Raw genomic sequence first — 13,931 nt, 5'->3', positions numbered from 1 at the left:
GAGGGTGATGTGTCCATTGGGATAGTTTGTAGGGCTTGGAGGAGATCATATAAGTCATCAGGATTTACAAACTCTTTGGTTGGACCATCTGGAATAGTGATAATCATCTTAGCAGGATCAAGTAGGACATATCTGATGAGTGATAGTGCAGGTCTCATGTCCAGAAATCGCTTCCTTTTTTCTTGGGTAGCACTGGAATAGTCAGACGAGAAGAATATTTTGTTTTCAAAGATTTTATTGGATACAATTTATTTTTGTCTCGTTAGCTGATATCAGAGAAAACCAGCTATAATTGGTCTGTAACGCATCTGTTCTGGCATCTGGATCTGATTCTATGGGCGTGTTGAATCTCAAGTGAGGACTAGAATGTAATACCTAGAGTGGAGGGAATCCAATTTACAAGTTGATAGGATAGTCTCCTTGAGATTATTCCTACAATTCCCGTCTTCTAATTCAGTTAGTTCTTCTAAATGCAAAATTTGTTTGCATACATTCCAAGTGTTCAATTCTGTCTTCTACTGTACTGATTCTCTTCTTGGCTTCATCAAGTCTACCAGTGAAGAGTTTGATGTAATTAAGTCTTTTAATTCATCTTGTATAGAAGATATGATAAGATGTGGCATTTATAACGCGCCTATACACAAGTGTTTCGAGGCGCGACCAGGCAAGGGAGGGAGAACAGGGGAAAGATGGACAACGATCTTAATAGGCAAGGTGTCATTCAGATCGCGCATGAGCATGGGAATGGGAATGGGGGAAGGGAAAGGTGCATGGGGAAGGGGAGAGGGGAAGTGCAGTACATAGGATAGTAAAATAAATGAGAGAAATAAAACGGCCAGATGGTGGCAAGTGCAAGGTAAGAGCAGATATAAGTGCTGGTAGGCGGACTGTAGGCATACAGGATAACAGTCCCCAGGTGCGGGGGTTGCCGGAAGGCAGTGCAAGTGTGCAATTGGTGGGGCATGGGCCTGAGATCAGAAAGGGTGGCCAGGTAACCAGTGCAGTTTAACCAGGAATTCAGCAGGGGAGAGGGGGAGAGAAAGCAGAAGCAAAGAGGAAAGTTTTGAGGTGCTTCCGGAGATAGTTTCAGGGAGGCAAGAAGGCTGTTCCAGAGGGAGGCCCCTGCCGAAGAGATCTACCACAAACTTGTTGCTTGGAGAAGCGACTGACCCTGAGGGAGTTAAAGGCGGATGAACTGAGAGCTCAAGAAGGAAGATATTTGGGAAGATGGAGTTGAAGGTATTGCAGCCCCAGAAGGCATTGTGGACAATGCAGAGGGTTTTTGAACTTGATCTTCGCAGTGCAGAGATTTCAGTCCTGGAGAGATGAGCCCTGGGCTTGAGGCCCAGGGATGAACGTGTTTCTTTCGGACCGCACTTCTACGATACCTAATCTCTACTATTCAGGATTATTCCATAGTTTCAGGGTACAAATTAAATTTAGACAAATCAGATTTATGCCCCTTACGTATTCTTGCAACAGATCCAACGCTCCTTTATTGGGATTATCATGGCAACCATCCCATATTAAATATTTGGGTATTTTAGTTAACAAAGATATACTTTCCACCATTAACCTTAATACGAACTACATTATGAAGAAAGTTACTGAATTAACTGAGAAATGGTTGCCTCCTTCTGTCTTGGTGGGGCCGTTTAGAAACAATTAAGATGATTTCGCCTATTGTGTAATACTCTTATCTAATTCCTCTATAAAAAAACTTGATTCTTTACTTTTAAAATTTCTTTGGAACAATAAAACTCCTCATATCCCTTCTAGGCACTTTTCACCTTATGGCTAAGTGCAGTTGACTGTTTATTGTTGAGATATGAAGTTCCTTAACCTTAGCTCTAAACGACCATAACGAAGTGTCAGCTCTAATTGCCATGGGTCCCGCGTTCCAGCATTTTGCTGCTAGCACAGGGAAACTAGCTCCCCCTGCCGTTTTCAGGTTGAATTTTGGGATGTTAAGTTGGTGTAAGGGGTCTTCGTGGGTCTGGTGGAGTTTTGGCTAGTGAATTTGTCTTAAGTAATGTGGGGCTGTCAGATGGAGGCTTTTGTGTGTGATGACGAGAGTTCGTAATTTAATTCTCTCGCGGATAGGGAGCCAATGTGACTCTTTTCTGATGAAGAAAATGTGGGCCTTGCGGGGAAGATTGAGGGCACATCTGTGGGCGTTGTTTTGAAGTATGTGCAATCTGTTGAAGTTGTGATTAGTGGAGCCAAGGAAGAGTGTGTTGCAGTAGTCTAGATTGGACAATATCAAGGTTCTAGCTAGTGTTGGGCAGTTGTTGGTGGATAAGAAGTGTTTACAGGCGGTAAGTTTATTTGTGTAGGCCGTGGATGAAATGGTGGCGTTAATTTGTTTTTTGAGTGTGGAGTCAAGATACACACACACAAGGTTTTGATTTCTTTTGAGACTTTTATGATGCCATCAATGGTGAAGGATTGGTTTCTAGGGTCGAGTTTTAGACGGGCCTGGGAGCGGACAATAAGCAGTTCTGTTTTGTCGTTTAAGCAGAGGCTGTGGATGGCCATCCATGCTTGGATTTCAAGGTAGACCTCATTTATTTTTCCAACATCGTCCTCACAGCTCCCAGTGAGTGCGATGAGGACCTGGGTGTCCTCATCGTAATTTGTATGCGACTCCCAAGTCGTCGAGGCCGTCGAAGAGGAGCTTAGTGAAGATGTTGTAAAGCGTAGGGGAGATGCAAGAACCTTGAGTGACTCCACATTGGATTGGGACAGGGTCTGCCGCAGCTCCGCCTGATGGGGTGAAGACCCTGGTTGTTCTGTCCGACAGGAAAGACTGAAGCCAATTGGTGGCGTTCTGGGAGAATGCTGCAGCCGAGGAGAGGTGTTTGGGAAGTATTTGGTGGTAGACTAGGTCGAAGGCTTCAGACGGATCCAACAAGAGCAAGATGGCCAGGTTGCCCTTGTCTTAAGCTTCATCCATTTGGATTTTTAGGTCCCGTAGGGCCGTTAGTCCCATGCCTGGGTCTAAAGCTAGATTGTCGCAAGCCTAGAAGGTTGTTGTCTTCCAAATGTTGTATTTGGAGGTACGCTACTCTGTATAGTATTTTCAGGAGAAAGGGGACAGTTGTCGCGTATTAGGGTCTAGGTTGGGTTTTTTAAGAAGAAGAGTAAAATTCCCAAACTTTCAATTTTATCATAAAGCTTTCGCTATGAAACAACTCTATACTTTTATTCATGAATCTTTCACAAGTAACACATCTTATTGGTGTGAAATTGAGGCTAGCATTATAACGTCTTTGTGGCCAAATATTACTTCTTACCCTTCTCTCCACTTTAAGATTATTTGGAATACATTAATGGATGATTTGTTTAATAAAATAAAACCTGAAATTCCACTAAATCCAATCGGACTGTCATACATGGATGGTATTCCTCGGGAATGAAATGTTAAACAATTAATCCAAAATGGAATAGTAGTCCCCTCTTCAAATATGTGTACCCAATATAACATTCATAACTCTGATATCTCATTTCATACCTCATTAATCAAATCAATCTCTAAGATTTTACCTCTTAAACAGAACCTTTTCTCCCTATTCAAATCTCTTAATGAATAATTCCTCTACCAAGGCTGCAAAATACTACTTGTTTATGAATGACCATATTCCTTCCATTCAGCCCTCTTGATTTATGGGCTAAAATATGGAAGATGGATCACTCCACATCTGCTGCCATCTTACCCAAACTTATTATTTTCTTTTGCGTAGGGTTTTTCTTACTCCACTACGTATTACTAAAAGTTTAGTTGGTGCTTCCAATAGATGTTGGTCATGTAATAACCCAACGCTGGTTTTATACATTTCATTTTCAATTGCACTTTTGTTCATTATTTTAGGTCTAGAGTATGTAGTCGGATGCATTTAAAATATTCTTTTACAGAACCTATAACACAAACTAATTTGATTGGTTCCTTGATTAACCCGGTTATACAGATCTGTTTAACCTATTTGTTATCGCTTTTCACAATATTTATAGCAATTGGAAAAATGTTACCACTCATTTATGGTGGAACTCAATTTGTTCAATCCATCAAATATTGTTGTCATGCTTCTTTGAGTGACACTTTACATAATTTCAATAAGAAATGGAATAGATTTTTACAACACATGAATAATATATATTAGAAATGTATAAATGCTTCCCCTTTCCCTCTGTCTCAAGTTTGTATTCTCGTTTATATCGCCCCTTGCTTTGCATTATTCAAATTTTATCTCCATTGTCAATACAATATTAAACAATGACGGGCTGCTATTTCAGGTTTCAAATGTATTTCAGTTAAGTTGAACAATTTTTAAAAGTATGGAGTATTTTCCACTTATGTGAAAATAATGTTAACCATGTTTATTTTCTGAGTTTTAATAAATTATTTAAATAAAATAGAAAATGGCGGTGCACATTTAATTCCTGATCGGTTTGATAGGATAAAGTTCACCTTATTTGATTCTGTAGTTTTTGCTGTTTTACTCCCGGCTTTTGCCTGTCGATATTTTCAGCTGTGGGTGCCTTGAGGGGACTGCACCTCCTTTCGCCCTCAGGCGGGTACCTGGTCAAGTAGTCCACATTATCAATGCTCCAGATTGCATGAGCCTGACTGCTCAACGTGCTGCTACCCTACAGCAGTCGCTCATCAAATGAGTGCTTTGCCGGCCAGGCAGCCAGTGCCACAGTGAAAACCATAGTAGTACTTGTCAGGGGGCAGGTAGTGGGGTGGTGGCCTCCCAGCCAATGTGTAAGCTTGTAAACTGGGTCCTTAAAACGCAGGGTAAGACCCCGCTCCAAGCCTCCTTGGAGTGGGAGGCAGCCATCTTCCCTTGCCGGGAATCTTCTCGGTGTGTTGTGCCCCTTTTCCCACCCCACTTGTCCACATATTTAAGGATCCCCCACACACCCCTACCTTCTGCTGTTTCTCGCAGCGCCTGGAACAGGTCTGTCCCTGGCGCATTTTTGGCATGTGATAAGCCGACATGGAAAGGGAGAAGGGACTATGTATAGTCCTTTCTGCACGATCCCTGGCAGCCCACTTTTAAATTCTTTTTTTTTTCCCCCTTGAGTGGAGAATCTGTTCGATTTTCAGCTTGGTGGGGGGAGGGGGATGCTTTTAGTGGCCTCAGTACGGCATGCCAGGATACTAGTAGCAATAGAACACGAAAAGGCGGTCATTAGTCTGGTAATGCCCCCGGGGGCTACATTAAAGCCCTCTTTGCTTGACCATGTGCAAGTGGATCTAGGTCACCTTGCCTAAGCCCCGCCCACCTGGTGCCTTCCTGCTTGCCGCTCTTTTTTTTTTTTTTCTTTTTTTCCCCTACTTAAGGAGCCCTCCTTAAGGTGTCTGTTTTGCTTGGTTCTTCTACCCTGCTCCCCCCTCAAGCCTACTTCTACAGGAGTCTATCCTGATACATTCTGGTTTCACCATCACTGTTTTGTGGCCAATGCTGGATTTGACTTTTATGGACTTCATTGACGGTGCGTCACCCTTTCTCAACTCTCATGCTGGACTTCCTTTGCATCTTGTACTCATGGTGGCCCTGAATCCTGCTGTTCCCATCTTCATCTTGTATCCTGGCTTGCAACATTGTGTTACTATTGACTTCTGCAATTGTATTCACTCTCCCCTCTTGTGTCTCCACTCTTTTCACCGTTAACTCTGTTCTCTCCACCTTTCCCTTTTCCTATCTCCTCCCCTTACTTCTATGCACTTACTCTATCAGAATTGTCCCTGGACCTAGTATGATGGCAACCTAGCCTGTCTCCTCCCCCTCCCCTTACTGGTTTTTTTCCTCCCCCTCCAGCACTATCTGAAATGTCCTCAGGCGTAGTATGATATTCGCTTGTTTTGTTCCTCCCCTACCTTTCTGCACCACTCTCCCCACCTCTTGTTTTTCTCCGGCTCTACCAGAAATGTCGTCAGGCCTAGTACGGTAGTCGCCTGTCTGTTTCCATTCCGTACCCCGTTCCTTATCTATGTCTTAGCTCTTGCACTATCTGAAATGTTGTCAGGCCGAGTATGAAAATGAATTTCACATCCTTACTGTTCATGGCCTGTGAGAATGTCATTTTATTTTCCCTTGTTCCCTTCCTTGCTTTGAAACAGTTTATATAGCGCCTATACACAATATATCCTCGTACTATCGCCCTGGGGTCATTACCAAACCGGTAATGACCCCCCTCCTCGTGTTCAAATAGCTTTTGCTTCAATTCGACTGGGCAGGTAGCAAGCGGGCCCACCTTGAGGGAACCTCCAGGTTTATGTCAAGGAAAGAAATCTAGGTGTGGGTTTTTTCAGAAGCCACACATGTCAGCTCTGCCTCAGCCAGCAACCTTTTTTCTCTGGGAAAAGTCTTCATGTCTTGCTGCTGTGGATGTTCCATTGGCAATCGAGGTGGGGAGACCCTGAATTGAGTCTGTTCACATACAGCACTGGAATGAATAATTTTCAACTTCCCATCATGTTTACATTTTTCACATTTACACAAAGTAATCTGCTTTCCTCCCAATTCTAGAATAATTTAAGGTAGTCCACTTAATTGCCTGTGACACCCTGAGAGCTTGCTCATGGGCTACAACCATATACTGTTGTCTTCTTTCTTTGCCTCTACCTTGAACATAATCTGAACACATTTCAACTACACGTTTTAACATGACATGTATTTCTGTGCAGTGTGGTGACCATGTTTACATGGGGGATCTATACCTATGCCTACAGGAGACTCCTAACGTACCTTATAAAAAAATAGTCTGAACTCTGTCAAGCACCGAAAGGCCCAAGAGCAAGGATACTCTGTCACTTTTTGGTTAACAGGTCGTTGGAGTCTGCCATAGGGACTTGGGCCAAATTCCACGTCAGAAGTACTCTCCAGAGGAATCTCTCATGACACAAACTCCTGCTGGAAAACGTCTTCACGCGAACGCACCTTTTGAAACTCTAGTGAGTCATACCATGGTAGCAATGTGGTGAAAAGCCAACAAATTTGAGGCAGAAAACTGTTTGTGGCAGAAATTGCCCAAAATTCCATGTGACTGACACGCTTGAGTAAATCCTAATGGCAGTATGTCTTGGTGTGGATGATCGCATTGGTTTGTGAAAATTACGTACCGTACCTGTAAACCCTTCTAAGCCTGGACTGCCTTGCCAGTCAACCTCTTACAGAGCCTACTGAAACTTAAGGGAATCTCTGGTACCCAAGGAAGATGCATACCTTAATACCCTGATCACAGGACTTAAAGTCTTTAACACAGAGCCTTCCTCTCGATTTATAACTCCACTGAGTGGTTGTTCAGGAAACATTACGGCATAATTGACTTCCATATGGTATGTTATTTATAACGTGCTTAATACCATATGGTATGTTATTTATAACATGCTTAATACCCAGAGGTTTCTAAGCGCGGACCCGGGGATCAAACCTATGTTGCTCCGGGTCTTGTTTCCAAGGCGAACAGGTTGCCCCTGAGCTATCCTCCCGAGACCTTTAGGCAGGATTATTTTTTCTGGAAGAAGTATGTCCTGCAAGTTGAAAGGGGTTGCTATTCTACTAATGCCTATGTAGGTTTCTATACACCTTTTTATTCTGCCATTCACAAAATCATTCTGTTAAGGCTCTGCGCCAATTCAAATGATTCTTATGGCTCTGCTCTGGGAATACCAATCTGCCACTGTCTTAGTGTCTTCCTTCATCTTAAAGATCCTTTAAATGGGGTTGATCCTCCATATCTCTGTCCCGCTCTAACATGGCTCACCTTGAGCCTAGTACCTAAGCATTTAGTTTACTGATGTTGGGCTATGAAATTACTGGAGAGTATTATGCTGCCAGGAAGGATTAAACTGGAAAACCATCAATACAACTGGTTGAGTTTGACATTATGAGCTGTTAAAGTATTAACCCGCCACTGTGTTCATGGACCATGCCATATCCTTACTCTTAACACTGGCATTGAAATTCTTGCTAACCCTGTCAGCTCAAGTATCTATTCTACTTGCAGTCTGAAGCAATTGGTAATCACTTCAATGGTCTAGTTCACCTCTATCCTGAAACGCTCCTATGGATTTCAATTCTTTTAGGTGTCTTAATGCATAAGAATTTTGTCTATGGCCTTGTGCTAACTTGACCACCTCTTAAAACCATTTCTCCTAGTAGTGGCCATGGGAGAGCAAGTTGTAGGCGCTCTCCTGTATGCAGTGCTTCCAAACATGGTTTTGCCCTCCATTCTGAAAGATCTGATTTTATCGTTTGCATCTCGAAATCCGCTTGCCTATTTTTTTGTGCTAGGCCATAGTTTGGGTGTGCATGGACTATGACGTTACAATGGTAATCCTTTGTATAAGCTAGACTTCATTAATGGCACAACTTGGACTTCTCATGAACTATATGGCTGCAAAACCCTTATGAAGCTTAAAATATGCTTATTTCGCCTGCTCTTCATGTGCTACAATAGCTACGAATTCAAGAGAATAATCTTTAAATTAATCTTCTGACTCGTCTTGGTCATTCATTTCAACTGGTAAACCCCTAGGTGTATTCAGATCTGGTAATGAAATGCTAGTAAGTATCCCCATTATGCAAAAGTGACCCTAGGCGGATGAGGTACTCAATTTGCTGTGCCAAGAGATGAATCTTGCCCTTCCAAAAAAAGTAGAACTTATTCAGCCTCCCATAAAGCCTACCTTGTGTCTAAACTGTTCTCAATTCTTACTTTTATAGCGGCCAGATAACCACAGGTGAGTTGCAGTTCATATAAACCCTGCCCCAATACATCACCTTTTTCGTTACTCGGTGTTTTACCTCGACTCTAGGCTGGTTGTAACCAGCTTTTCCAGAGTTACCAATGCTTTGAGACTACATTCTCATTTCCACACATCCAAGGCAGCATCAATAGCTTTAGTTTGTGTGTTTTTTGGGCCTGCCAGTTTCTCAGATTTCAGGGTTGCTGTCTGGGCTACTCCCCATGTTTTTTTTTTTTTTCTTTTTTTGCATGCATGCATTAGTCCCTGTGAGCCTACTCGGGTGAGAAGACTGAATAGCCTAGCATTCATGGTGATTCGGGCACTCCCATCTTCACAACTGCCACCCAGCTGTGCCCCCCCCCCCCTGCATATTCGTGTTTTTTTTTTATTTCTACTGTGTTGTAACACAACTTCCGGCCTCAGGCTGCACAAGTCTCGCAGAATTAAAATGGCTTAATCACAAATCTAGTAATTTCACTTAATAAACACATCGAGGCATGTCAAGTGTTTGTCAATGAAGAATGTTGCAGCCTGGCACCTATTTTTAAATGCATGTTGCACATAAAGTGAGCAACTGTTGCTTACCTTGCTAACATATCTTCACTTTGCGACACAGCTTGCATACTTTGTCTAAGCCAATGGCGTTCCATCTCCTGCTTAGAACCAATCCTAGTTATTTAACTCTGAACCCCACCTTCTCGGTCGCCAATCAACTTCAGTCAGATGTTGATTGATGATCGAGAAGGTGAGTTAGGATTGGTTCTAAGCAGGATATGTTGGCACACCATGTAAAGATTGTTGGGCAGAATTCCATTGTTATGGAACCCTTAAACTTTACTTTTTCCGGGCAGCTTTTCCTGCGACTTTGATTTTATGAACAGGTTTTCATTCAGGCTCTTGTCACTGTAACCATTCGTGTGCTGTCTTTTGGTAGGTCTCATTGATCCTATTATGTTACCATGGTGATGGATCACCCTAAAAGTGTTGCCGAGTTGGCTGGTGCCATCTGAGGGTTGCATTATATCATTCGATCAAGGTGCTTTTTGGATTTTGGTAGAGTAGGGTGGAGGGGGGAGGGCATGCTGCTCTTTCTGTAGGCACCATGAGACAGGCCTAAAATTGCTGCTTTGTTAGAGGTTTTCTTTCGACCGTTTGTTCGGTTTTTTTAGATGCATCTTCTGGAGCGAGTGATTACCTCAAGAACACCACGTTCCAAGTGGTGGTCATGACCGAGCAGACCAGCCTTCACCTTCGGGAGATGGTGGGGGTAGTAAACCGGTACAGTACACACCTCATTTATGCCTAATGAGTCCACACTACATACAAATACAATCTCTATACAAGAAAAGGCAGAGTTCAGTGGAAGTTTTTTCCCAGAAAGGTGGGGGGGCACGAAACGATGAGCAGTAGCAAACTGCTAAAATGCACACTTACTAGCTTGTCTAGTAGTCCAGATTTCTGGCAGGCATTGGTGGGAGTTGACTTCTGCTCGTGTCCTAAGAGCAGTGTCTGGAGTTTGGTTTGGTGCAGACACCCACGGAAGACCCTTGATGAAGAGGGGGCCCAGGAAAGAAGCTATCTAAGCAGTTGTACAGCAGAAGGTGGCTTTCAGGGTGACCACCTTCAGTGCCAGTGATACTGTTGCAGGAGCGACCCAGAGACATTTGGTAGGGACAATCCTTTAAGACCCCTTGATTCCCCCGGTTGATGGTCTCAGCCAGAGGATCTGAGTGTGGGGCAGCTGTCAGCGGTATTTGATGCAAGGTACCCACATCGTCATCAGTTACTCGATTCAGCTTCTGAGGGTGAGATTAGCTAAAGGACCCCAAGAAATAACTAACAGCTAAAGGCTTGATGCAGATGAGCCAGCCATCTATGGGATGGGGAACAGGAGGCATATTTGGTGGTGCTTGCAAGCGGCACAGGCGGGTGATGACGAGGGAATTGAACACAGTTTTCTGAGGTCCTGAGACTTTTTCCTGGATCCTTCCTAGTTTAGTCTGATTCCTCATTCCTCCTGCTCTGGCTGGTTGGTTAACTTCTGGGGTGGGTGGGGGGGCCCGGGGGGGCGGTGTTTACTGGCTCTAGGGCAGGTTTCAGTATCCTGTGGCTGCGGATGTTTTGGACTGAAACTCCCATGGACTGTGCTGGCTAGGGCTGTGGAAATTGTAGTACAAAACATCTGGAGATCCAAAGGTTGCAGACCCGCACCCTGGTGCCTCATTCCTGACTTTACTGTGTTCTCCTACTGTCTCTGAGCAGTCTTTCCAGTGCCTGATAGCATGCATTATTGCATGCCCCTTCCTGTGAATTGCCATTGGCTGACTTTTGCGCAAATTCTGCTTTCCTTATATCCTCCCCTTGCTGGGACTCAACCTAGAGCCGTTCTGGGTCTTCTCTGGTGTTCCAGGAATTGCGTGTTTGTTTCGCTGCTTTGGTTCTTTTTTGGCTAGCACTAGTACATGCCTAGTTTTAACCGAACTACTGCTGCTTGCCCATGATGTGTCACTTTTAATTAAAAAAAAAATGTTAGCAGAATTTTGCTGTGCTTTCCACCACTTCCCATGGCTCCCCTCCACTTCACACCCTTGACCATACCTTGCATTCTCCAGCATTGGATCTTTTGTGTCCTATCTACGTCCTTTTGGGGCCCGTAGGACGTCACGGTATAAAAGCCCCGCCCCCACGGCTCCCTTCAGATTTCAACCGTCTCCAAAGTAGTGGGCTCTCCTCGCGTCGTCTTACTATTTTGTACATGGATGTGTACTTGAAGTTGAGGTTAATTTTTTTCCTTCATGTCCGTCCGTGCGCGACGTGCGGCTTGAAAAAATTTTACGAGGGGGGATGGACATATGGATTGTATATACTGTCTCCACCCTCATCATTCGGTGCAAAGGGTTTTCTCAAAAGACTCTCAAAGACCGAAATCGGCGGCTGGTGGCATGGTTGAATGATGGAGCGGGGGCATACCCCCCTTCGGAGGTAGGCTCCACACAATCGGCAAAAACATCACACCGCGCTGTATCGTCGGAACCACCAGCAAAGAAATCTCGACCGGCGGAGAAAGTCATCTCGGAGTCATTCAGCTAAAGAATATTCGACGAGAAAATCGTCATCTTCGTCAAAGCATGACGAGGAAAGGCCGAAATCCTCATCGGGCGATCACCATAGATCGACCACGAGTCGAGAGTCGGGTAAAAGCAGGCCAAGTGCAGAAAAGGCGGGACCGCCTAAACCACCTGCTAAGCCACCGTCGACGGCGGTCCAGTCATCGGCCTCCTCCCTACCACTGACGCACATGGTATCTACCGTCCCGCCGACAACAACGTTGGTCTCGTCGACGGAGGTTCTACAGGAAGCCTAGAGGCCTGAAGTTTTCGATCCGCTCCCTCCGGATACTTTACTGCAGGAACAGGCAGTGTTGTCTTCGGGAGAGGACGAGAGCGGGGGAATAGCTGGCCCGGCAGACCTCGGGCTACGAGTGGTTGACAAGTCGTCGACGAGGGGATCCGGAGTTCCGGTGTCTGCCCCTTTTCTCAATCCTCAATCTGTTTTGTCGTTGGAGGTTCTGTCCACGCTTCAGTTTTTATTAAAGTCGTTGGACCAGAGGCTACCTCAGGTAAACATGCCACAGTCACCCGTCGACGAGCCGGGCCCGTCCCGTCCACCGACTCACTTTTGCACGCCAGTCTCAGCACCACCGGCACCCCAAGAGGAAGGTGAGCTGCCAGATTCAGAGTCTGACAGAGGAGCCATGTCGGATATGTCCTCATCCCCCTCCAGGGATCCAGCCTGGGAGTCGGAGGTGGAACTAGAAACCCCAAGGAGCCCGGCTCAGCCGTCCCCCCGGATGATATTGCATCATTCCAGTCTATGATGGAGAAGGCGTGTAAGGAATTCGGTTTGTCCCAGGAGCAACAGAAAAAGGACTGCTTTCTTTTCGACCACATGGGTAAGAGAAGGTCAGTGTTTTCAATACCCATCCTAGATCATGTGTGGAAGGAGGGTTTGCAGACAATGTGTCACCCCTTTTCGGAACCGGTGGTAAAAGGTTGCCTTGAGAAAAAATGTAAGCCTCCAGAGTCTACCCCCAAGTGCTTATCCTCCCAACCAACGCCTGACTCGTGGTGGCAGCGGCGAGGAAAGCTAAGGCCCAGCACAAGTGCACGACTCTGCCTGAAAACGAGGCAAGACGTCGGGGACGTCAGGATGCCTTCGGCAAAAAGGTGCTATCTGTGGGAGCAACTGCAGTAAAGGCTGCAAACTCTCTGGCTATTGTAGCCAGATACGACGGAGAAATGTGGCACAGGCTGGCTCCGTTGCTGGATCCTCTTCCGGAAGAGCATAGGAAGGCAGCGATGTTACTCGTCCGAGAGGTTGAGGAAGCCTCCAATCACGCAATAAACATTGCGCTGGACCTCGCTGAATCGGGCTTCAAGCAAGTCAATAATGGGGTCGTGTTACGACGGTCATGGCTTTAATGTACCTACTTCAGACCGGAGGTACAATACAAAGTATTAGATATGCCCTTTGAGGGATACCTTCTATTCGGAGAGAAAGTAGATGAGGCCCTGAAGGGAATGAAAGAGGACTCTTGACACGTTCATTGGGTGCCCTCCAGAGTGGCCGAAGCTACAAGTCTTTTCGTCCCTTTAGAGGGGCTTCAGGTAATTCCAGATTCTCTGCGTCAGGAGACAGATCCTTCAGTAGGTCGGCGTACCCCTCCCAGGGATACAGGCGTGCTTCTCAAGCAGCAAACCGACGCCGGAACTTCCAGACCTCCAGGGAGAGACCATCCTATCCGTCGTCGAGAGAGAAGCAAAACAAAGAATCCGCAATGACGAGCAACACACCGTTCTGGGAGGAAGAGTATCAGCCTATGTCGACGAATGGGAACGAATAACGACAGATCAATGGGTGCTGGACACAATAAGGAACGGACATTCTCTACAATTCAAGGGCAGACCTCCGCACATTCCACCTGCGTTCGTCGCTCAATCCCACCTGAGGGTACTGCAACAGGAGGTATTACTCGTTAGCAAAAGGTGCGATAAAATTAGTTCCAGCATCACAAAGGTCAAGGGGTTTACTCAAGATACTTCGTCGTGAAAAAGCCAAACGGAAAATGGCGTCCCATTCTAGACTTGCGCAATCTCAACTTAGAGCCTAAAAT

General features: G+C 45.2%; 1 protein-coding gene across 1 annotated transcript in view; it reads left to right on the top strand.

Annotated features, from left to right (window-relative positions):
• The window catches only part of YWHAZ (tyrosine 3-monooxygenase/tryptophan 5-monooxygenase activation protein zeta), a 122,498-nt gene that overhangs the window by 51,571 nt on the left and 56,996 nt on the right, over window positions 1-13,931 (top strand). The window lies entirely within an intron of this gene.

This window comes from Ambystoma mexicanum, chromosome 5q, assembly GCF_040938575.1.
Source record: "Ambystoma mexicanum isolate Mex_15411 chromosome 5q, UKY_AmexF1_1, whole genome shotgun sequence".
In the NCBI taxonomy this organism is placed as follows: Eukaryota; Metazoa; Chordata; class Amphibia; order Caudata; family Ambystomatidae; genus Ambystoma; species Ambystoma mexicanum.
Note: the sequence above shows the minus strand (reverse complement) of the source record. Positions and strands in the feature narration are given on the sequence as shown.